This window comes from Leptinotarsa decemlineata, unplaced genomic scaffold (assembly GCF_025532065.1).
Source record: "Leptinotarsa decemlineata unplaced genomic scaffold, Ldec_3_MD MMD2_tig00001064_RagTag_RagTag, whole genome shotgun sequence".
Taxonomy (NCBI): domain Eukaryota; kingdom Metazoa; phylum Arthropoda; class Insecta; order Coleoptera; family Chrysomelidae; genus Leptinotarsa; species Leptinotarsa decemlineata.
In genome coordinates, this window is record NW_027412558.1 from 6,164,236 (window position 1) to 6,190,198 (window position 25,963).

Consider the following 25,963-nt stretch of genomic DNA (forward strand, 5'->3'; position numbering starts at 1 on the left):
AACACGTCAATACATACAAATAGCATGTAAAAAATCAACAAAAGCTTTTATATTCTGGCAACACTAAGAAATATTTTGAACACATATTCATTATTACAGGTTTACTATGCATTTGTGTATTCCACAATTTCCTACAATATTATAGTATGGGGTCAGGCATCAGACATAACAAGAATTTTTGTTGCTCAGAAAAGAGTCATTAGGCTTATCTTTAACATTAGTAGTCGCCAATCATGCAGACAGGTTTTCAAAACTAAACGGATCCTCACGGTTACATCAATTTATTTAATGAAACTATTAACATATATTTTCAATAACAAACATTCATTTCCCATTAATAGTGATTCACATTCTTACAACACCAGAAATAAAAATGATATCAAATTGAACAAGCCCAAACACTCATATTACAAAAATCTCCCATCAATGCAGGCTGCCGTTTTTTAACTGTCTTCCAAACGAAATGAAATACGCGGGATCCCCGGCGGTTTTTAAGTATAGACTTAGGGAACTCCTTATCAGAGAATGTTTCTATACTGTTGAGGAATTTGAATTATACTTTTCAATTTTGAGATGATATCGAAGTGTATTTTACATAGTATATGTTAGTCATCATTGTGCTTGTTTCGTCCTGTTTGTCAATTAAAACTTAATGACACTGTTTTTGACTCATCCTATCTATTGTTAACAATAGTTGAAAGGATTAATAAATATTTTTTTATTTTATTTTTTATTAATAAATGACAGCAATAAATATTTTCGAAAATTTAATGAACTGAATCAGCAACGTTGTGCAATAATATAAACGCTGGTTCCTTGATCAAAAGAATAACTAGTTACAGTACCTTACCTTCAGTTAAATGCATTTAACCTTACAGTAATCTCATTAATACAGTTGTTATAGATTCCACAATGACCCAAGGTTGACTCAGCTACGGTATTGACTCGTTCTCTCCACAATTGGCAGTCCAGTAGTCCATCCACCTATCCTGTGCTCAATTCAGCCAGTAAATGTGTTACCTACCACAAAAATATGCCCCTTCAGGCGATTTTCAAACAAATATAAATGTATCCAGAAGATAAATGTATCCCTTCAATAAATATACTTGCGCAGCAAGTTGAGTTGTCTCCTTAATAATTATCTGATTCGCAAATTCCTACCCAAGGAATTTTCAGACTCAATTACTTTTACTATCTCCAGTAAATTTATTCAGTTCAGTAAATTTTCTTCAATACATTCATTTATTTAAATTTATTTATCTGAATTTCTCCTTCTGAATTCACTTATTCATCAATAAATCTATTTATCTGAATTAATTCATTCTCCGATAAATCTATTTATCTGGCAGAACTTAAACGTTGGTCGAAACTATGAAGATGTGATTATTTGCAGAAAAAACTTTATAAATAATCGATACGTCGTTCTATGATGAACGCCAGGAACAGAAAGGGCAGAATATAACATTCAATTATTGATTTTGGATATTATTTCAGATTTCGTTCAAGGTTGAACAGGTATTGCCACCCATTTCATTCCAGTCACGAATGTCAACAGCAAGCAAGCTGAGCGATTAGGTCATCTGCTTTGGAATATGAGAAGAAAAATTTGACATTTTGTATTATGACTTTTCAACCCTGAAATTTATAAATGAATACACATATTGAATCGGTCTTAAACATTTGTAAAATTAAATTAATCCTAGGACATATGCAATGGACTGCTGCAAACTGTGTAGAGGTATATCTGTGAAAATATTTCATTAAATAAATGGCATGTTACAAGTTCATTAACATAAATTAACACAGGGGAGTTACATACTGATCATATTGCCTTGCAAATGGACTAAAAATCAATTACGTGAAAAATGAAACGTTATAGTTTCATGGAAGGAATATGAGAACATACTGAAAACAAATGATTCGTCGCAGTCTTCTAAATATCTTTCAACACTATCAAAACTCACAAATTTCCAAGAAATCTCTTGGAGGCTCTTGTTTCAAATGTTCAAGTGTTCAGAGAAATCAACGAGAAATGCTCATTTTTGGAAATTGTTTGTATTGCAAGGCTTCAGTGTTACCAATGTTGACACTTTTGATCAACCGTTGGAATACCCTATTGAATTTAGATAGTAAATTTTCGACCACCAGAACTTGTCTTTGATGGAAACAGTATATCCATAAGATACTTGCCATTATAGATTTCAATTTCAAATAGAATCCGCTTGTTCTGCCTGTCATAGCTCCACTATCATCGCAACAAATATTAGGTTGTTTCGAAATTTTTGTCCGTTTACAAGAATCTTATCCCAACTGTAATATCTCAGTGAATACTCAGTCAATAGAAATGAGCACAATTCGATTCAGTGCACATAAAACTTGAATGATCGGGATTGGATGGAGTCGATGAAGATCGTTTTTGCCTGGTCCTGATTGGCGGAGGTGCTCGAAAATATGCTAGTCAGTTGTCAAAAGGTCTGGGGTCTGCGTTCGGACGGGCGTTGTCATGTAGCAGTGTTGTATTTCTTGTGATTTGGCCCGGTTGCAGAAATTTATAGTGAATCGCACTAATCGCTGACCACAAAACAGTAACCATTGTATAATTTGGCGGGTTTTCAGTGTGATCCTTGTCCTTGTGATTCTCGCGAAAGCTTTTGTATTTCTGATTCATGTCATGTAAGATACAATTCTGGATTTGACCACAGAAATGTATAATGCAATGGATACCAATAAAGTTGCTCTCTGTGTTTTCATTGATCCCTCTTGAGCTTTTGACACCGTTAGTCACTCACTTCTACTAAAATCACTCGATAATATCGCCATAAGAGAAACCCTATTGAAAATGTATAGTAAGTAGCTATCTGAAAAATAGAATGAAGTCTCCGATAGAATCGGAGACTTCATTTCATACCATAAAACTGGTATTTTTAATTTGTGTTTTCTACTTCTTGCATGCTGTTTATGATCTATTCTATCAATGTGCTTATTTTTTTGTAACCTTATGTTGTTATAGTGGAAGAAAAGTTGTATTGGGTCCAATATTTATTTTTGTTGATAAATATCATCCGATGGAAGGGTTTTTTTTTGTTGTATATTGGGTTATTAGTATTTTGTTCATGATTGTTTTACCTGTCGACCCCCATGCTAGAATTCCATAAGATATATGTGACTGGATAAGTGCAAAATATATTGTTTTCAAAGGTTTCTCGTCAGGTAGAGTTCCCAGTATTATAAATCTATATATCAAATATTGGAGTTTTTTGACTACGTAATTTATATGAAAATTCCATTTTAAATTGGAGTTTATGTAAATTTCTAAGTACACTATATGAGAGACCGGTTTTATATCAAAAAGGTTTGCAATATTGAAATATTCCGATGGGGGATAGTTTCTATTATTTGTGTATATTGGTAAGTAATGAGTTTTTTCGGAATTGATGCTAAGACGTTTATGTGCGAACCTTTCTTTAATACTCAAAAGATCTTCTTTCACTTTTGCTTGGTCACATAATAGTGCCTTTCGATACACCATATTCTATTTTTTTAAAGCGCTCTTGAAGTCCCCAATTCTATCGGAGACTTCATTCTATCTTTCAGATAGCTACTTACTATACATTTTAATAGGGTTTCTCTTATGGCGATATTATCGAGTGATTTTAGTAGAAGTGAGTGATTAACGGTGTCATCCGTTGTCAATCCGAATGCTGATGAAAGCATTGCAAATGCCACTTTCTTGAGGCAAATCAATTCATCTGGCAAACTAGCCCAACAATTCATCCTGAGGAACACCTTCTGAAACTCTTCCTAGTCCCACAAATTTTGTCTTTCATAACTCGAAGTTACTAAATTCAATATGCTGAGGCTCAAAATCTTGAATTTCCATCTATGCTAAAAAATAATCATCAAAATGAATACTAGTAAAGTCCATTGAGTCTACTTTTATCAAGAAGAAGAACTCGTTCATTGAAAACATGGCCTCTTTCAGCAAAGTCATATTTCAGGGAAGTCATGTAGTTTAACATTTCTTCAGTTAATGCAGCATTATCACAAGTATTAAGGTTAGGTAAGTATATTTTTAGATTTGGAAAGTATGTATATGTATGGCAGGTAATACCGCCAATAAATACATATATTTTCATTTTGAGAGACTTCCAGGAATCATACGAATGTAGAACAGTTTGATCCGATCCTTGCAACTTGAGGTTCAGTTTCCCTTCATTCTTCATCATTCAGTTCTGAAAAGACTTAAGCTTGATTTTTTTGTATAAAAAATGACCTAATGTCCCCCAAACATTCTACAAATCTAGAGAGCACTTTACGGCGGCTAAGCCGGTGAATATTGTTGTGTAATGGAATATTTGAATATCTTCTACGACGTAGAAGATCCACTTTTCATCACACGTGATGATCCGATTAAAAAAGGATTGTTTTGTTTGCACGAAAGAAAAACAGACCGCGAAACGTAACAATTTCTATCGATCGTTCAGCTCGTGGAGCATTCTTTATTCGGGGTTTTCGACCCTTCCAATACGTTTGAAACCATTTACGTAACACTTTTTCAGAAAGTACAGTGCGTCTATGAAGTAAGGCATGCATTCAATATAAGCAGATTTTCTGCAAAATTAGCTTTTTGAAATAATGATTGAATTTGTAGGTAGCTCCGAGTAGTAACGCCATCACCAATTTACCAAAAAGTTATCAGAAGTTATGTCGATTTGGTGCATAGTGTTTGAAAAATCAAATTTGATATCAATACGTTACTGTCTAGCATACAAAATAATTATTGGAAAATTAATGAATTATAAAAATTATTGAATGAATGAATATCGTTATGCAGCTATTGGATTCCTAACCAAAAACAAACAAAACGAAATCCACAGTAGAGGTTTACACCTAGGCAATGATCTTCTGGAGCATTGCTTTCGTTTCTGACATTTTATATCACAGAGACTATTGTATTTTGCATTCCTTGCCTGATTTGGTCTTTTATGTCACATATAATTCTAATTCTGTCAGTATAGACATTTCGAGTATTCCAAATGAAATAAACCACTTGAGCCATGATCAGATGATCCAGTAGGCCAATCTATCATTTCTCACATTTCTGTCCACTGATATGGAAAGAGTCTGTTTGCTCGCGCAGCAAACTATGAAACAGCATCCTGCTGAAAACTGATACTACAGTCTGAAGTATTCTCACAATAGCACCCTCAAAATTGATCTTTCGGTAGTTGCGAATGAAAATCTCACATGCAAGTGAATTTTCATCAGTCGGTGATTCACCGACGAGAATCTAATTAGCATTTTTGAAAACAGTGAAATAAAATAAAAAATCAACTTGTTTTGGGATAATTTTTTTTCAAGGACAAAACACAAGCATTACAGAAAAATCCCTGAGGCGCTCTAAGAGCGGTGCCTGTGCGAAAGTAGCGATTCACATTGGATTTGAATCGCTGGAGAATAAATTCATTTGGAAAAACGATCTCAGGAAGTCTATTCCACATAAACGCAGTTCTGCAAATGACATAGTTCTGAAACATTGAAGTTCGAGGTGTACTGAGTTGAACTTCAAAACGATGAGCAGCCACAGTCCATCGTGTATTTCTGATATGTACCGCTCTTGGTGTAATCAAATGCGCCAAGTCATTGGCCACTTTCGGTGAAAGTATCTGTAGAAGAGAGTCAAATCCGATGCAGTTGCTCGCAATGTTACAGTTACTCCTTCCGTAACAGTGTTTGAACAAATTTCCCACTCAGATTACTTTAAAATCATAAAGAAACTAATAGCAAACACTTGGAAAGGAAGATGGATGGCCATGGAATCAAATAAACGTGAGATAAATCCCGACATGCGCCTCCAGAACTACCAATCAGCCCAACGAAGACATCAAGTCATTCTTACTCGCCTAAGAATCGGACACACAAGACTAACAGACCAACACCTTATGAAGAAAGAATATGCTGCGGAGTGTGATATTTGTGGTGTGATCAACAGTGTGAAACACATTATCCTGGAGTGCCCAGTTTTTGAATATGAAAGAGAAGAAGTAAGACTTCCCAGTGATCTCAATTCTGCCCTAGACGTGGTGAATTCTAACTCTTTAGTAACCTTTTTGAAATCTATTCATATATAGAAAGCGGAATTGTCTATCCTGATATTATTATATCCGGTTCGGGGACATTTATCTTTTTGGAGAAAACCGATGCCTGTGTTTTTCTGGCAATGAATTGAAGCTGGTTACTTTCACCCTAATTCGGAATCACTTCTAGATCCTCATTTGGATATGCAGCCTCCTGCTGCCGGTGAAAATGTGCATCCGCAGCCGATGTTTTGAAATCCAAATGAAATGACGAGACAAGTGTGCTGTCGTTAGCAAAGCAATAAATTGGATCTTGGTGTTTTTTTCCCATAAGTTGTTGATATGGTGGGAGTATTGGAAATATATCCATCGACAGCCACTTGCAGGGATAATTTACTCAATAAGGTTACTTTACAGTTACAGTTTCAGTTACAGTTACTTTCGGAAACCTACGTTTTCCTGAGATGATTCCTGGCAAAGTCACGTGTAATTATTCGATTCAACGTGCTTCACATTGTTACGTGAATGATAAATGTACCAGTTAATTGATATGAACTCGTGTTACATGGGAAGGTTTTTTATATGGATTGAATCCAGTGAAAAGATTTGTCTCCAATATTATCTTCGCTATGAAAAAATGAGAAAACACGATTTGAATTAGTGCATGTTTGAAATTAGTTCAGTTGAAGTTTGATATTATATGGTTTATTGCTTTCACAAAAAATTCTCATAGTCACACTTGAAACTAATCACATTCACCTTGACAATGAGACGTGAGTTCATCAAATATCAATATCCTTGTATATACTTTTGAATAAAAAATCGGCGTAATTCAACATTCGTGTTTATTTTTCCGGTATTCGTATTTGATATTTGTATAGAATTTTTCTCCACTTTCATATAAAGAGTGTTTTTCGAAAATGCGACAAAAAATTAAAGGACTATTCTTTGGATTATTCTAAGGATATTTTGTCCTTTGATTTCGACAATAACAATTTTGGTAATTTCAAAATTTTGAACGTAGCTGAAGTAAAAGTATAGCGTACTACACTGGACCTTCCAAGTAATAAGAAATCTGACAATCTAACAACAACATTCCGATTACTACAAACGGCTGTAGACATTCAATTCAAATGGTTTGTTTCTCAAGTGATCATTTGTATGTGTCGAATAGTTTGAAACCGATTGACTTTGTTTACTTAACATACATTTTCTGTGTTTATTATTTGAAATCTTATTAGTGAAGTCCTCTATCATGAATGGCTATAGTAACGCAGAGACGGCTGACATGCATTTCATTCATGGACTTGCTAATGGCAATTCATTGGAAGCTAGGCGGTTGTACAATTAACGATTTTTCTTAATCGTAATGTGCCAAATAGAAAAACCTTCGAAAATATACATCAACGACTTCGGAATGGAGGACCTGGAAGCCCAATTACAGTAAGAACGGTGGAAGTAGAAGAGAATGTACTAGCCATGATTGAAGAAGATCCAGGTACCTCTACTCTACCACAAACAACGAGTTCAGGCCTTTTTTCTGCAAATTTTCTTCCACGTAAAGCATTCTATTGATAGCTTTTGTGCACATTGGTTCAAATCCTTCAACAACTGATGCTTATTCTTCCAAAAGGAATTTCCACAATAACCATGTTTGGGCTGAAGAAAATCCACATGAGGTGTTTGAAGATCGCTTTCAAAATCAGTTCTCGTTAAACTTTTGGATAGGAATTGTAGGTGACTTCCTAATTGGACCAATATTTCTGCCAGGAAAACTTCCCGTCGAAGTATACCGCAACTTTTTGGAAAAAACGCTACCTCACTTTCTGGAGGATGTACCATTAGTTATAGTCGAAGTGACTGATATAGTAATTCTAAAAGCGGCGAACTCAAAGGCCGAAAAAACCAATACAAAGAAATAATGCCGCTACGAATTAGTCCACGTGGACGGAAGAACTGGCGATTCGTATTGGTTAATTTTTACTAACCGAGTTTTATGATCGGCTGAAGAGTCATAAAATAAAATTCGAAGTCATGTTATGGTGACCAATAGAATGTAGCGATGAGTACCGTCGTTGTGTCGTCAATGTTCAGTTCAGGAACTGATCGCGATTTGAGTGTTTGAATTCGATATTTTGGTGGAGTTATAATTACTTGAAATTGTTGTTATTTGTTTAAAATGTGGCGTCCTTGGACAAGTACTAATAGTAATAACGAGTGTGATAACAACGCAAACTTTTTCCTGTGTAGTGATTTCAATAGCCCTGGTGAACAATGCGAAAAAGAGATACCAGTGAATAATATTTGGATGCATTTGAATATTGAAAAACAGAGAGTATGTTTCAACGTATATAAGAATCTACATCTCAAGTTTGGTTTCGAGGGAAAAAAACTTTAACAAGCAAACATCAGATTTGGCCGAAATTCCGTTCTCAACTGTACGTAAAATAGTCAAAAACAAACATTATGAACGCAAGACGCGATTTGATGCGGGATTACCAAAACTTTCAGATGTTCTGATTGAATAAAAAAAAACAATATAGGACTGTTACAAAAGCAGCAATGAGATTCCTACAATTGAAATCATAAGGAAGAAATTGAATACTTCCGGCCATAACATGAGCTGCTGTGACAAAACTCTCCAGAATTGGATAAAGAAACTAGGATTTAGACAAAATAATAAACAAACGTCATGTTATGGAAAGTAATGAAAAGCAGAAGAATAGTGGAACAAATTAGAACAAATAAATAATTATAGACAAGAACAATGGCAAACTTTCTAATTGGACGAAACACTCACGTTACCAGTTGAGAAAGAGTGGACTGATGGTTCGAAAATGTGTACGCCTAACATGCCTGCAAACAAAGGATCGCGACAAATTATTATGCATTGCGAAGGAAGTAAAGGATGAGTTCCGAATTCTTTTATATTGTGTGGAAAAAACCTGAGGACTGCAATGTTGACTATCATAAGAACATGAAAGCTAATATTTTTGAGGAATGGTTAAAAAACAAATTGATTCCACATTTGGATGCGAATAGTGTAATAATTCTTGACAACGCTTTCTATCATTCGCGACAGCTCATCAAAGCAAAGAAAAAAAAATTCGAGGAAGTCTATGCCCTTGAGAGTATTGTTGAAAAGTATGGACACACCATATTGAGACTTCCCCCCTATTTTTGTTTTGTCAATCCCATCGAGTTGATTTGGAGTAAATTGAAACAAAGCATCGGGCGTAAAAATAATTTTCTAAAATTTGATAACAAGGTGATAGAGCTAGTTAAAGAAGAAGTATCTAATATTACCGAAGAAGACTGGCAGAAAAGGATCAAAAAAGTAATTTTAGTTGAAAAATACTATATTCATAGAGATTGGACACTTCCATATTAATGGTGGAAATATATATATATATATATATATATATATATATATATATATATATATATATATATATATATATATATATATATATATATATCATCGTCATCTATCACTGTCATCATCTAGAGCCTAGATGATGATAGTTCGACCAGTTATCGAAAGCGCTCGCATATAATTATATAGAAGTTATAAAGCTTCAAATCCTTTTTGTAACTTACATTAATATTGAAATATATATATATATATATATATATATATATATATATATATATATATATTAATGAATCAAAAAGGAAATTTTGTGGACAGAACACTCAAAAAATGAAAGCAAGCCGCGGACACGTGTTTCTGGCTGCCTACGTGGTGATGTTAGATGATGCCTGGGAATGCTAGGTCTTCTAATTGAAACCACAAATGTGCGGTTAGCTCCTGTTGGTGACACCGTGCATTTGTGAAGTTTTTCATTTTTGTGGTTGCCCATATTTGCAATTGGCTGCACCGCGCTGATGAGGCCAATAGCCAGAAACACGTGTCCGCGGTTTGCCTCCATTTTTTGAGTGTTCTGTCCACAAAATTTCCTTTTTGATTTATATCATACACACTCAGTAACATCTTTATATATATATATATATATATATATATATATATATATATATATATATATAATATAGTTATTGTGATTCTTAGAAAATCAGTAGATTATATCCTATGGGGTCACATGAAGTCATTAGTTCATACTACTCCAGTAGAATGTGGAAGGTTTCTAACACTTATTTCACTCACAGTTGTGAAAGTTCTACTCAGCTTTTTTTTTCACTGTATCAAAGGAAAGTAATCGTTAATGGTGTTTGAGATTATAATTATCAATTTCATTCAGAAGATCGCCAGTTTCCTGTTTCAGTTGTAAATTCAGCTCCACTAAGCACTATTTAATATTCCACCCATTTTTGTCTCCGAAGAGAGAAATTATTAATTCAAACTACGTCTTTCTTGATGAGAATTACATTTCTGTTTTGGAAAATGAAGTTGCTGAAAGTCAACCGAGCAGTAAACTTCAACCTCATCAGTATTAATCTTCTGGTGGCAGTGAGAAATGGGAAAAATAATTAACTTTTCTGAGAGTTCACTACATTTTTATACCCGAAAATTTGTTATAGCCGCATTTCCTCAATTTTCTTCGCCTGTCTCACAATAACTGTAAGTATTCGTCTAGGAGTTTGTTACCTGATAATCTAAAAATTTCACTTTCAATTGGTGAGTTGACTATAACAACTTTTTTAGATGTTTGTAAACATTTCTGTAAGGCGATTTTTCCATTTATCTGACAACGTATTTTTGATATTATCTCTCAATCACCAGAAAGAAATTATAAAAAAATATTTCAATCAGTTCTGCTTCAGGTACTAATGTTATGAAATCGTATTCAACGTGACCTAATTCGCGAAGAATTTCTTCACTATATCTTCTATATAACTGATTCTTTGAAACGCATCGCAAAGAGGTTGCGTATATGTGAACATTCAATCAATGAAATTTTCCTCAAACAATACCCATATTTGTTTGAAGGTGATTGACAATATTTCATTATGAATTTCATTAGTTCGGACTTCCATTCTCTAAAATGATTTGAAATCCCTGAAAGTACGAATACAAATGTAAAGAAAAAAAAAGAATACCTGTAAATAACAATTATATTGTGCAAAAGAAATCTTGATATGAAATTACAATGGAATTGAAAGCAAGTTAAAATAGAACAATTGAACAGAAATTAAAATATAAAATAAAAAGTAAGACTTTTGGGAAAGAAAGTTTTTGGCTTTTTTCTACTCCATCTTGATACAAAAAAAGATGAGGGAATCTTCCAAAGAAAGGAAGGAAGTAATCAATTTGAAAATTAGTAACTATTTACATGGATGTGTAGATCATGCAAAGAAGTAACTTTCAGACACAAACTGAAAAAAAGTTCTCCTGAAACAGCTACTTTCATATAAATATTGATTTACACTAAAGAAAAAAAAATTCTTTCGAAACAAATACTTTTCTATATGAACACTGAATTATACAGAAGATATTTTTCTCTACTCAGTTTGTATTTCAAACATTCGTTGTGGAATAAAAATCAGATATCATTCACATGAGTTCTACTTTGAATGAACGGTAACAAATTTCCACGTACATGGAACACTGTCATCCTCACTGGTATACATCGATGTTTCGCCGTAAGACACTTGCCCTAAGGCTCTTCAGTACCAAATTGGATAATATTATAGAAAATACAAGCAATTCATTCATGAAAATGTTTAAACAGGTCGATTTTGCCTTCAAGGGAAAAACATTTTAACAATGTAATAAATCAAATTACGTACACTCCTATGCAGGGTAGCTACCCCTAGAAAATTATTAAACAGCAATAAAGGTTGGGTTGTAATGTGCTTTAGAAACAATTTATTTCCCTTAACAACAGTAATCGATTTTTAAAATTTGATCAAAGAGATTATAGTGAACTATCTAGTTTTACAATAAACATAAGGGTGACGGTTAAAAAAAATGGTACAAATAAGATAGATGGATTGGCAGAAGAGGTGCAATTTAGTGGCCGGCACGCTCTCCTGACCTTACCCCACTAGACTTTCTCTTATGGGGATACCTCAAAACCAAAATTTATGTAACGAAACCAGAAACCATACAAGAACTCCAAGAACGCATTAGGCATGAAATCCGTCAAATATCTCCAGACATTTTGAAAAATGTAAGAAATTAATTTTACCATCGGCTTGGACTATGCCAGCATGTACTTGGTGAACACTCTGAGCATCTATTTAATTAAATCTTATTTGTACCATTTTTTTAACCATTACCCTTATGTTTATTGTAAAACTAGATAGTTCACTATAATCTCCTTGATCAAATTTTAAAAATCGATTACTGTTGTTAAGGGAAATAAATTGTTTCTAAAGCACATTACAACCCAACCTTTATTGCTATTCAATAATTTTCTAGGGGTAGCTACCCTGCTTAGGAGTGTACGTAATTTGATTTATTACATTGTTAAAGTGTTTCTCCCTTGAAGGCAAAATCGACCTGTTTAAACATATTCTTCAAAGCTGCGCATTTTTCATAAGACATGAGGATAATTTGAAAAATGCTAATTTTTTATGCAAATTATTAAATTGATAGTATCTCGGAAACTAATCGACGAAATTTTAAAAATCGAGCACTGCTGTTTGGAGGAATAATATGTCTTTAAAATTTAATACAAATCAACCCTTATTGCTATTTAAAAAAAATTAGGGGGTAGCTACTCTATGTAAGGGATGCATGTAATTTGGTTCATTAGAATGTAGAAATGTATCTCTCTTGAAAACAAAATCGACCTGTCTCAGGAATTTTGCAAGAAACATTCTGCTACAATTCTACTGAATTTATTCCAGTTAAAGGTACCACACTGTATATCAGAAATACCCGACGAACTGTGGCTGCTTCTCGTTTTGAGGTTCAACTCAGTACACCTCGAACTTCACTGTTTGAGAACTCTCTCATCTGGAGAACAGCGTTTATGTGGAATAAACTTCCTGAGAACGTTTTTCCAAATTAATTCAATCTCCAGCGATTCAAATCCAAATGTGAATCGCTACTTTCACACAGGCACCGCTCTGAGAGCACCTTAAGGATTTTTTTGTAGTGCTTGTGTTATGTCCTTAAAAAACAATATGTAACGAATTGTTTCACGGAAAAAATGAGTTCTCATCAATAATTATCATTCTGTATACAAAATTTGCAATGACTTTCTTAAGAAATAGCAGTAAATGACGTTGACCTGAATTGTATTGATTTCTTATCTTGAAATATATAATCACCTACCACACGAGTAGATTATATCTGAAAACCTGGGTTTCGAATATCCTATCTATGGTAGAAATACAGTAATTCACTTAACAAACTTCACTAATTGGTTGGTGAAATTCGTGAACATAATAGGAGCAGAAGTCGTGAGAAACCATTAGGGAAATAATATCGAATGAAATTCTGAAACTGTTCCATCAATGACATGTTGATTTTATCGATTAATGAGAATTCGAAATACCGAGATGTATGTGTAGATATAGATATTGAATTTGTCATTATAATATATATATATATATATATATATATATATATATATATATATATATATATATATATATATATATATATATATATACTTTATTGTTCAAAGAAAAAATCTTGTTGAAAAAGTTAGTTAATAAATATAAAAGAATACATAATTGTCATATGAATATAAAAATATAGAAAAAATATAATGTAAACTTTAGTTTAAAAACACTGAATAAAAAACCACAAACATTGGTTGAAACATACATGCACATAAAACATGCTAAGTTAAAAATAATCGGTACAGAACTCAGTCAAACTGTAATAGGGTCTACTAATCAAAATTTCTTTAATCATTTTTCTGTACTGATTGGTATCAATATTTATGGTTATACATCTTCACACTATAGTAAAATAAGGAGTCCTTGATCAGAGAGTTGCAAGGAATAGGTAATTTCAAATTTTTTCGCACGCCCTGACGAGTTGTTAAGTGATGGGTGGTAACCTCCAGTTTCACAAGATGTTTCTTAATCAAACACACTGTCTCCAGAATTTTATCTATAAACAGTTGCCTGAATGAGTCACGAGGTTTAGCTTTGCGCAAGTATCGTATAGCTCTTTTCTGTAATACAAATACAGAATCCAGCAAATTAAGGCTACACACACCCCAGAAAAGTATACCGTACCTTAAGTGAGACCCTACCAAAGCGTGATATGCTGTTTTTGCAGTATAAACTCCCAGTTCTCTAGCAATAACTCTCACTGCATAACAGCCGGTGGAAATTTTTCTGATGTGAGCGTCAAATTTCAGTCCACCGTCTATATACAGCCCCAGAAATTTAGTACACTCTCTGTTCTCAATGATACCGCTCGCTACAGATAAATTCTGAAGTGAACATTTGAAAGTCATAATCTTTGTTTTCGAAATATTGAGGGAGAGTAGATTGGAATCACACCTTGATTTTTTGTATATCATGAGCTATTATCTCATTGAATATATCTATTTCTTTACTATGCCACAATATAATAGTGTCGTCAGCGAAAAGAGTGAATGTTCCAGATATACTTATGTTCATCAAATCGTTAATATACAACAGGAACAATATGGGACCGAGAACCGATCCCTGTGGTACACCAGTATTTATTTCAATACTGTTTGAACATTCAATCGTTTTCACAATCTGACCGCGACCATTGAGATACGACTCAAACCACCGTAGTGTTATCCCTCTACATCCATAGATATTCAGTTTTCGTAGCAGTATTTTATAATCAACGCAGTCAAAAGCTTTTGAAAGGTCACAAAATACTGCTGCAGCAGCATCTCCATCATTCATTTTGGAATACACCTCAAACAGGAAAGGGAATATGAGAATATTGCATCATGTGTGCTCTTGTTGCTCTGGAATCCAAATTGATTTTTCTTTATAATGTTATGGCGAAGGAGAAATTCATTGAGTCTTTTCTTAACTAGTTTTTCAATTATTTTGCAATAGTAGGAATGAGAGATATTGGTCGATAATTTGAAAGATCATCTACAGAGTTACCTTCATATAAAAGAATCACTATCGACAATTCAAGAAAGGATGGAAACCTGCCATTTCTGAATGAGAGATTGATTAGTGATACAAGAGTTCTGAGCGCTTCTATCGGAAGATTTTCAATTATTTTGATTGAAATTTCATCATAACCAGATGTTGATTTATTCCTTATATCACCAAAAACTTCAAACATTTTATCAATATTCGTATCATCCAATTGAAGAGATTCATTGATTGCAACATTTTCCAAATTAAGTCATATGGAACCACAATATAATGACTGAGATTCTGTACAATCGAACAGTAGAATTCATTTATATCGTCCACACTGATTGGTATTTCAATATTTCTGCTCTTTTTGGTACTATTTCTCAAATCATTCATGATAGACCAACTTTCTTTCATTTTATTGTGTGAGTTATCAATTCTATTATTGAAGTAAATTCCTTCAGATAGTCTAATGGTATTTCTATAAATTCTCCGATGATTATTAAAATATAAATAAAAGTGAGGATTATCAGTGAATTTCTGCAGATGGTGTGAAGATTTCTTGACGAAATTTTAATTCCTTGCGTTATCCAAGGCTTTTCATTTTTTGTTTTGATCTTTTGAACAGGAAATGAAAAATTGAACACTCTGGTGAGTTCGTTCGAGTAGACTGTTCGAAAAATAAGGCGAATGTTTTGATTTCGCATGTTGCCAAATATACTTTTGGCAACATGAATATTCCCAACGAATGTGAGTATTGCTTCCAAAACATCTGTTCAATCTCCAAATACCAGTAAATATCATTCAACCGATATTTGAGTGTTTATATCATTAAATATTGTTTGAAATTCACTCCCACAATATACATACTTTCAGCACTCAACGAGCTGATATTTATATTCGTGAATACACACATAATTTGTCCATGAGAAGAACCATTACAAAAAACAAACAAAACAACCCAGATTACTCTCGAGAAATTCCTCAAATTGAAACACTATTCCATGAATTTGGAAATTTGTTCTTCCCGCAGTATTGGGTGCCAAGCGGTACATAGTTATCCCCATCGGCATCGTTCATATCCAACGACAATATTAATGTTTCCACATAAAGAGGCCGGAACATTAAACAGAATTTCATTAAGTTCGATCTCTATGAAATTCTTCGATAAGATTCATAAAATTGAAGGCGGGCGAAGTTACATTGTCCGCGTATTGGGCAATATATTTTCGTTAAATTACAGGCACTTTAATGTTTGTTCTGGAAGTTTCACATGAAAGTTATAAATAACTTGGCAGATAGTTGATGAAAATCCATAAAGTATTTACACATTAATGTAAGATTTTTGCTTTACGTGTTCTACTATACAATATCTTCCTCAGGCGTGTTCATACAAAACCATGAATATGCCTGATGAAGCTATTGTATAGCGAGACATGTGTTGCGATTTTGTAAACTCATCAGTGAAAATCTAACAAATAGGTATTATTTGAATAAAGGTTAGGTTAGGTATAAAGTGAGTGGGTCTATTAGACCCTCCACCGCAACCCCCAAGGGTTTATTGTGGCCCACATCTGTGAATAGGTGTGACCAAATAAACTCAGCTTCCTAACGAAGCCGATTAGTTTGTATGGTGGGTAGTCTTTCACGTCAGATAGTAAAAGTACGGCTCTGACGAACTCTAAAAAACCTAATTCGGTCCACAACGGGGCAGGCACAAAGTATATGCTCTGCTGTTTCATAATTTTCCAAACAGAGGCAACAAACACTATCTCCCGATAGTCCCTGTTTAGTATCAATCTTCGAAGGGTGAATAAACTGGATTCCTGGCCAGTATGGCCAGAGACAGTCTTTCTATCGAGGAGAGTCGTTTTTGGCAATTTGCTACCAATTTAGATGTGCTCGGTGGGAGCCATCTGTGTGTGAGGTTGGAATCTTCCGCACATAATTCAGTAGCGTAATTTTCCGCATGAAATACAGTCAGATAGGTTCCTAGGCAGGTAGATATCTCTATCCTGGAACTGCGACTCAAAACACCTGCACCAGAACCACAAGGTGTTTTTAATTCATCTCTGAACCAACAACTACCTGCTCTTAATACTTCCTTCTTCCGAAAGTTATATGTAAAAACCACTTTTATCGTTCAAGATCACAGATAATTATCTTTTATTCAACAAATTGTTAATAAATATCTGTCATGCCGATAAATGTGTATGCACTTGGCTGCACCGCGCTGATGAGGTCAGTAGCCAAAAACATGTATCCGCGGTTTGCCCCTTTTTTTTTGAAGTGTTGTGTCCACGAATTTTTTGATTTTTTATTCATATCATACACACTCGATAGCATCTCAGCAGCTAAAGCTGCCTACGCGGTCATGTTAGATGTAGCCTGGGAATTCTAGGTCTTCTAATTGGAACCACAAATGTGGCGGTTGACTCCTGTTGTTCACCCCGTGCATTTGTTTTTCTTTCTTTTGGTAACCAAGTGTTGCCCATCCTCACACTTGGCTGCACCATACTGATGATGGGTCAAAAGCCCAAAAGACGTGTCTTGGGTTTGCAACTTTCTTGAGTGCTATGTTCGATTATCAACTTCGTTATCTATATCAAGATACACGATAACCTTCGTATTTGCAGGCCAAAACAGTGTACTCTTATAACACAGATTCCAGGCTTTCGATAATCTTTATTATCATCATCAGGGATACTTCAATATGGATAATAGAACAGATTAGATCTATAAAAAGAGATCAGTCCAAACACAAAAACTGACCTCAGGGAGTCAAAGACAAACACAATTGATCCACATCATTTTTTGAAGAAAGGAAAACTACATGTTGTTCCTTGAAAAGGACCATGTGGAAATATCAGATTTTGAAGTTTACATATAACATTTGATTATTTCGCATATGTGTAGTATATACACATATAAACGCTCTTATACAGGCCCGTACAAGATACATTTTGTACGTGTAGAAGCCCGCATCGAAAAAATATATCCTCACCATTTTATCCTAACGCGTCAAAAGAAGTACAACTTCAAAAACTTGACGTAGAAATTCCTTACGAACCCAGATGGTGAGATAGGGGGGTTGTTATTTAGGTCAGAATTCGCGTTCCCTGGGGCTTCAGCACGTATTCTTCCTGCACGGTTTCGACCGAGGTTTCGTACCTCAGTAAACAGTTGTAGGTGACGTGGAAGACATCGGTTAGGTAGTGTTCTATGTTGTCCTCTTTGCTGTCGTTGTACATGACGGCGAATAGCCTGTACTAGTTTTCTACTGAAGACTGTTTTTGACAAAACAGTATCGAATCAACTTTTAAGTCGAATTCAAATTCCAGAGCCTTGATAATCTTCTTGCAACCATCGTGGGAGGTTCGCAAGGTATTACTTGCTTCCACGCTTCGACCTGATCATTAATTTTCGACGAAATCATCCTCTCTGATCTGTTTTTGGAGACCTAACTCCTCCAATGTCGAGAGGCAGCATGAGGAAAGGCTAGATATTCTCAACTGGAGATCACATTCCAGGACGATGTATCTTCGACTCCGGTTTTCCCTCAAAGATGATGTACTGGCAAAGTTGGCCCTTCTGCTTACATATCTACAGACGACTTTATCCACAAATATGTATTGTATTTTTCTCAACATGGTGAAAACAATAACATACTATATATTTCTCTCGAGATATTTATAGCCCGATATTGTAATTCTAAGATTTCCTCCTAAAAATCCACTAGTCACATTCATATATCCAACAGTGAAACCATTACCCTTCGACTCGTATAAATTGACCAATTTGCTCTGGAATTCGGTCGATAATTGAGTTACCAATGATATTCCTAACTTTGTACGTACTCAGTCGACCGCAATATTCCCAATAATCAATTAACTTTTGGCAGGAACGTTCGAAAACTTTGGATATCTGCCAGTGTAATGCAGTTTCATTGCTACAATAGAAGTGTCACGTGCTTCCGAAATGAACAGTATAGATTCATAAAAATATATCATTTATTGTGAAGTAGTTTTCACTGTGGTCGAAAAGAAATCTAAACATGATACCCACCTCAAATATTTCCAGCAATGAATAAACATAGAGAGTTGTTTTTTTATAATGTTATCCGTATTTGGTACTGAAGAGCCGATAAGGCAAGTGTCTTACGGCGAAACATTGGATGTCTACCAGTGAGGGTGACAGTGAAATCTTACTTCTTTCAGCAATTATATTATGTAGGAATCCCGAAAATGATATCTGATTCGTTTCCACCACCAATGTTGGGAATGCAATACAAAATTCTGCGTTCGGCCTCCCCGGCAACAGGGAGGCCGTGGACAAGAGTTCGGATCCCCTTCTCCGCATGGTCCGTGGCCATGAGAGAGCAGGAATTGCAGCATTTCTCTTCACGGCAGCTGCCAGAGCAGCTGATTAACTCGGTTCAGTTCTCGACACTGAACGAGCTGATCAGAAATCTGTCACGGAGTTGTAACCCATTCAGCAAAAGGCTCACATAAAAGCCGCAGAGATCACCTCACTTCTGCGGAAACACAAGGATGAGTCAATGCATGGGGTCTTCTTCAATAACATTGGAGACCTTGGCTTATCAAAGCGCCTGACTTTTGCTTTCCTCAGGTCGAGTGGGCTGAAGTCGGACACTGAGGGGTTCATCATGGCTTGCCAGAATGATGTCTTCAACACCTTAATCTACCACAGTCGCGTGATGGGTATAGTGGTTCCTGACATAAGGTAGGTACAGGGCCTGCCGTAGGCGTCCTAGAGCCTAATACACTTGCTATTAGCATGTCCAGCATATGCGATCTCGGCCTATATCCATCGACATAACGCGGCCCTAAGAGTGCTATATTACCATCTACCGCACTTTTATGGCATTGACGAGACACCAGTGATGCCCTACGCTTCGAGGGATATTGAATCCGTTGTAGGGAACGAGAAGTGTCGAATTTATTGAAACTATTTTTTTCCCACCCTCAGACTCATACAAGCTAATGAGCCTGATGTAGTCCTTCTCGACCACCAGAACAAGACGATCATTGTCGTGGAGTTTTCAGCTTCTGGCGAAAATAATATCGTCCGAAGAGAGGAGGAGAAAAGGATAAAATATCGAGATTTTCTTTTCGAATTCCGCAGACTCTATCCAGACCACTCTGTCAAGATGATTGTTCTGATGGAATCCTTGGTGGAATGATGCTCTCTCTACTCTCGAATCTTAAAATCATACCGGCTACCGCATTACGGCAGAAATCTTAGCCGGACAGATGCAGAAGGCTGTCATTCTTGGCTCACTGCACTTGCTCACGCCACATGATTCTCGGACCCAATGATCACTTACCCCACGGTGTGGGAAGTGGTCATTGGTTGATAGTGCTGGCGCGCCCTCCCAAATGTATCGGGGCTTCGTGGGATAGGTCCTGACCAGCGCAAATTACAGTTAAAAAAATAATAATGACAAAAATGAATCTTTGAGGGTGGTGGGTGCTATTGGTATGACATTCGGGATAGGAAAATGTGCAATGGTCCATCTCAAAGGAGGACGATGCGGGGACTACGGAGAGGATGAGAAGCTCGTAAATGGAAGCATCTTACACCATTTGGATACCGGAGAGACGTATACTCACCTCGAGGTGAAACAACGCCACTTACGAGAGTTGACAGCAGAGAAGAACTCTCTCCGCGGCAAGTATTAGCACAAAATTCGACAGATTTGGTCATCGGAACTGTCGGGGAAGAACAAAGTTGCTGCAACAAATATGCTCGCCGTTCCAATCTCACTCTATTCGTTTGGTGTAGTGAAGTGGACTCGGGAGGAGCTGTATCAACTCGACGTGAAGGCCTGGAAAATTATACATCTCTATGGAGTTTTTATCCCAAATCGTCCGTTCCACTAATGTACTTCCTCCGACAACAGGGAGGCCGTGAACTTTTGAGTTTGTAGTGTATACATGATACAATGGTACTGGATGTTGCCTGTAAAGGCATTAGGCGTTTGGATTCCCTTTTCTATATGGTCCGCGACCATGAAATCAGGAATTGGGACGTTTCTTTTTAGAGCAGTTGCCCGAACAGCTGATGAACTCGGTTTAGTTTTCGACACTGAACGAGGTGATTGTAACTCTGTCACTGAGTTGGAACCCCTCCAGCAAAAAACTCATATAAAAACCGCAAAGGTCACCTCACATCTGCAGGAACACCGGTATTACCCTACGCTCCGGGGAACTATTCGTTTCCCACCCTCAAACTCATACAAGCTGATAAGACTGATGTAGTCCTTCTCGACTACCAGAGCAAGACGATGTTTTTCGTGGAGTTTTCAATTCCTGGCGAGACGAATATCGTCCGAAAAGAGGAGAAAAACGGATAAAATATAGAGATTCACTCTTCTAACTTCTCAGACTCTATCCAGACCACTCTGTCAAGATGTTTCTTCTGATTAGTGAAATCCTTGGTGGAATGATGCCTTCTGTACTCTTGAATCTTAAAATCATACCGGCTTGCCGCACTAAGACAGAATTCTTAGCCTGACAGATGCAGAAGGCTGTCATTCTTGGCTCACTGCGCTTACTCAGGGCACATGATTCTTGAACCCAATGATCACTTACCCTACGGTTTGGGAAGTGGTCGTTGATTGATATTTCTGGCGCGTCCTCCCGAATGTATCGGGGCTTCGGGGAAATGGGCCTGACCAGCGCGTACAACGTTAACAAAAGGAAATTGATAATAATGACTGGTAATGTTTTTCCCGCAACTAATTCGTTGATGTAAACGTTTTTATTAGCAACATCAACTCTTTCGAATGATGAAGCAACAAACTTCCATGATATTTTCGTAACCCAACTTTATATTGATCATTTATGAGAAACAAATGCCAAGACAAATGTATAATTCTAGACATGAAAACCCTATTATTATCGCTTTAAAAATTCACTTCTAACCACGACTTTCGATTACAAAAACGTGCTTTCGAGAATCGATATTAAAATAATTATACCATCAGCCATTTAACTGTCATCATCCAGATGGTATTCTGGATAGCGTCAAGGGATAAAAAATGAAGGTTGGAGAACAAGCCTGTCAGTGATCTTGCAACGCAAGCACTTTATCACACGAATTGAATTTTCAGCAAAAACTGTCGATAAAATATGACTAAAACTCTGCGTGATTTCAGTCGTGTTCCAGATATTCGTGTAATCAGCATTATTATAATGGAAGCTATAGTTTGTGGTTGATGGAACTTTAGAAAAAGTTAAAAATCCATTAGTGGACACGCTAGTTATGTTTCGAAGTAGCGGACATAAAATGATTTATTTTTTTTGTGTCAGAATCGAAGCTTCTGTAGAAATTCTTTCGTTTATATAAACGTTTCCATTAACATAAATTCTACTTTATCCAAGGTAGTTTCAAGTATATAAATATTCGTGAAATAGTAAGTATGATGTTCATAAAGTAGAAACTATGAAAAATTTTATTAAATATCGTGAGTTTGGTGTTATAGTAAAACAAATTATATTTCAGCTTGGGGTAAATCAGGCCAATTAAATACTAGACAAACAACAAAATATATAAAATCTTGGACAAATATTACACTTTCTATGAGAATAAAGTATTATTGTAAAAATCTTGGGCAATATGGATAAGATTATGCTACTTGTTACAGTATGACACAACTTTGGGATAAATTTGACTAACCTATTTCACTTTGACAGTTTTTTTTTTAAATTGTCTTTCTTTTTCGAAAATGTGTTTTCCTATTTGTTTTTTGAATATTGGTTATCAGGTACAGTGTAATATAATTTGATTGCCATTAAAAAAGTATGCTCTTTGTAAAATTGACTTTTCAACAGTAAGATAGGTTAGTTGGTCGCAATGTCGTGTGTTATAGTCGTGGTTTCGTGATGATGCTTTATTTTTGCTGCAATAATACTTCACGTTTGTACAATAGTAATATAAATGTCTCATATCCATAACTTCACATTCTTTATAATCTGACGAGAAACGAGAATTTTTAAACATTATCAACTTCATGAATCTCCTTTGTAACACCTCTAAAGGAATGAGGTGTACACGCAGCAATTGAATAATTTTTCAAGAAAAGGAAGTTGTGAAGCATTGTTTGCAGTTTTTTATTATATATATGAGAGTCCCAGCTTAAGTTTCTATCTATATAGACGCCCAAGTTTTTTTCCTTGTTCGCCGACATCAAAAGTTTCAAATGGACAATCACTGGATATATTGCAGCTAAAAGGAAGAAAATTATTTTTTTTTTTCACATACACTGTCAGGAGCCTTTGGTCAAACTATTTTTTGAGCAAGTATAAATCTGTTTCTATGTTCTTTCTCAAACTAAGCCAAGTGTCTGCCTCATAGAATATTGCAGTAACGTCTTCGTATCCAATTATTTTCCCAACGCTGTCCAAATTGAATGATTCATTCAGATATTAATTGGAAAGCACAGGACTCAGTACTGTACCTTGTAGGACTTCAAATTCTATTTGCTTTTGATTGCTAATTGTATCTGCAATTCGCACAACTTGCATTCTATTTCGAATATAGCTTTCAAAAATCATTTCGCAGTTCTCTCTGATATCATTATTATCTAAAGTTTGTAGGAGTAGTTGATTGGTTTGGACTATTTATAAAACCCACTTCATCCTTATCAATTCTTCCAAATGAAAAATTCATTCGAATTCAAATAGGTATTCTGAAGAAAGTAATATGTTGATTTGTTCGAAACTGTACGATTATTATAGAATATTTCACAATGAGTCTGTGAATTTTTCTATTACGTACATGGTCTTTTTCATTAAGAGCTTTATATCTTTAAATTTCATTGAACCGAAGTATGTGACATATCATCGATTTTTTTTATTCGTTCAAAAGACCTATTGATGCCATTATGTGTGGAATATAACATCTTTCAAATGTCCGCTACGGATTCTCTGGATGGAGCGCATCCGAAACGCCTACTCCTTGTGAGCGACGCGAAATCGACTACCTCAGATTCTCCTGCACACTCTCACAGACAGCGCCTATGTTTCCGGCAGATTTTTCGTTTCGTCGACGTAACGAGTGTTGGTCGATCGTTTACTTTACCAGTGGACTCAAATTTATCCACCTCATTGCGTACAGTCCTCTCGGCAGGACGATTATGGAGACCGTAGTTGGGCGAATCGCGCGGTACGTTGCTCGAATAGAACACCCATTTTGATGGAACAATTTTATTATTTGCACGTGTTATTGGATGCTATATCCGTCCATGGTAATTTGGTGATCACAACTTTGAAACTTTACTGTGAATCATGCTTTTATAAGCTGCTAAAGTGGTGATAAGGATGGGTAGAATCGGTTTGTGATAAATTGAAAAATCATGTTTGTTGTTCCTTCTACTAATTGTTGAGTCCAAGAAATTGATTGAGTTGTTGTTTTTTAAAAACCGAGAATGAATTATTATTGATGAAGATGTGAGGTAATATGCTTCAATTGATCATAATTAAACAGGTACATCAGGTAGAGGGTTAGGTAAATTTTTGGAGGTAGTCTCAATTATGATTACCTGTAGTATATAATAGTATATTATGCAACGATCATGTAATGATGGTTATCAAGACACGAGCATTAACCGGGATACGAAACGAGCAGAAGGCGAGTTTTGTATGGTATATGCGAGTGTATTAATAACCATTACATGAGAGTTGCATACGCTATTTTTTCTAAACCCAATAAATAATGAAACACTATAAATATTATATTTGTATTGAACACATTTACAGTAATTAACTCATATTTAAAAAAAAAAAAACACAATCTTAATGGTATTATCATGGATATATGAAAACTATAAAGATTATAATTATATTTATATTGAATATAACAACTGTAATTTAATCTGATCTTGTAAAAATATTGGAGTCGATGGTATTCCTTCTATATCGCTGTTTTTAGACATTTTGATAATATAGGTAGGTAATATGAAAACTGATTTTGACAAATAAAGCAATTAGTTACTTAGGTTAGAATCTAGGACAAACAAAGGAACAGGATTCTTAATTGAAAAATTATGGGTTTCTATTGGTTGATAATCTGTATCGTTATGAAAAATCTGTATCATAATGGATATCATTATGAAACGGATTATGGTCATATAAGTGTATTGTTAGAGTACGGGTGTAGAAAAATATTAATGTAAGAACAATTCGAAGTATAAATCACTTGAAAAAGCTTCGGTGCTAGCGAAACAACACAGTTTGTGGGGCTCAAATTGTGAGGTATATTTTTTGAAAATACAGAAACTAGTTCAGATTATATTTTCAAAGGAAGTTTCGTTATTTGAAAAATTCCCCAAACCATTGAATTTCCAAACATCCGAATATTTTTGCTTCCACAGATAAAACAGAGACCCTCTCAATCAGATATTCAAAAAAAATTTCAAGCTACAACTCACTTTGAAGTCCGTTTTCCAAAACCCCCAAATCACACCTGGCTCCCTTCCATCCTACGTCTCTTTAAAAATTCAAACCGACGTGCGTAACCAAGGAGACGCTCGTTCACTACGTCGGCCACGTGACGTACGCTCGGAAAGGACGTCCGGCGTCGCGGCGGTGCTAACGGTAACTGTCAACTTTCTCAGCCAGAATTCGCTTTTTCGAAATAAAGTGCATTCGAAGCGCGCGCTTCTACAGAACTCATTCAAGCGTCCGCGAATGCGTGCAAGGGGTGGGGGCGTGTTTACGAAAAGTGCGAGACAGATGTCGGAGATAACAAAAAATAATAATGGTTCACAAGAAGAGTTTTTTTTATGGTGATTTCTAAGTCTGTGTCTGATGATGGATGCGGGTTATTGAGAGCTGTTTTTCTATCTGCTTTGTTTTGTC

At 35.4% G+C, this 25,963-nt stretch overlaps 1 protein-coding gene across 5 annotated transcripts in view; it reads right to left on the reverse strand.

Moving 5' to 3' along the window:
* The window catches only part of LOC111505907 (uncharacterized), a 151,126-nt gene extending 125,382 nt beyond the window's left edge, over positions 1 to 25,744 (reverse strand). The window contains exon 1 of one of the 5 annotated variants that reach the window (XM_023160815.2): positions 25,534 to 25,744. The gene's annotated coding sequence lies outside the window, so the exon portion shown is untranslated. The remainder of the gene's footprint in view (positions 1 to 25,533) is intronic. The other 4 variants (XM_023160807.2, XM_023160823.2, XM_023160832.2 and 1 more) reach the window with 4 other exon arrangements.
* Between the last annotated feature and the right edge of the window lie 219 nt (positions 25,745 to 25,963).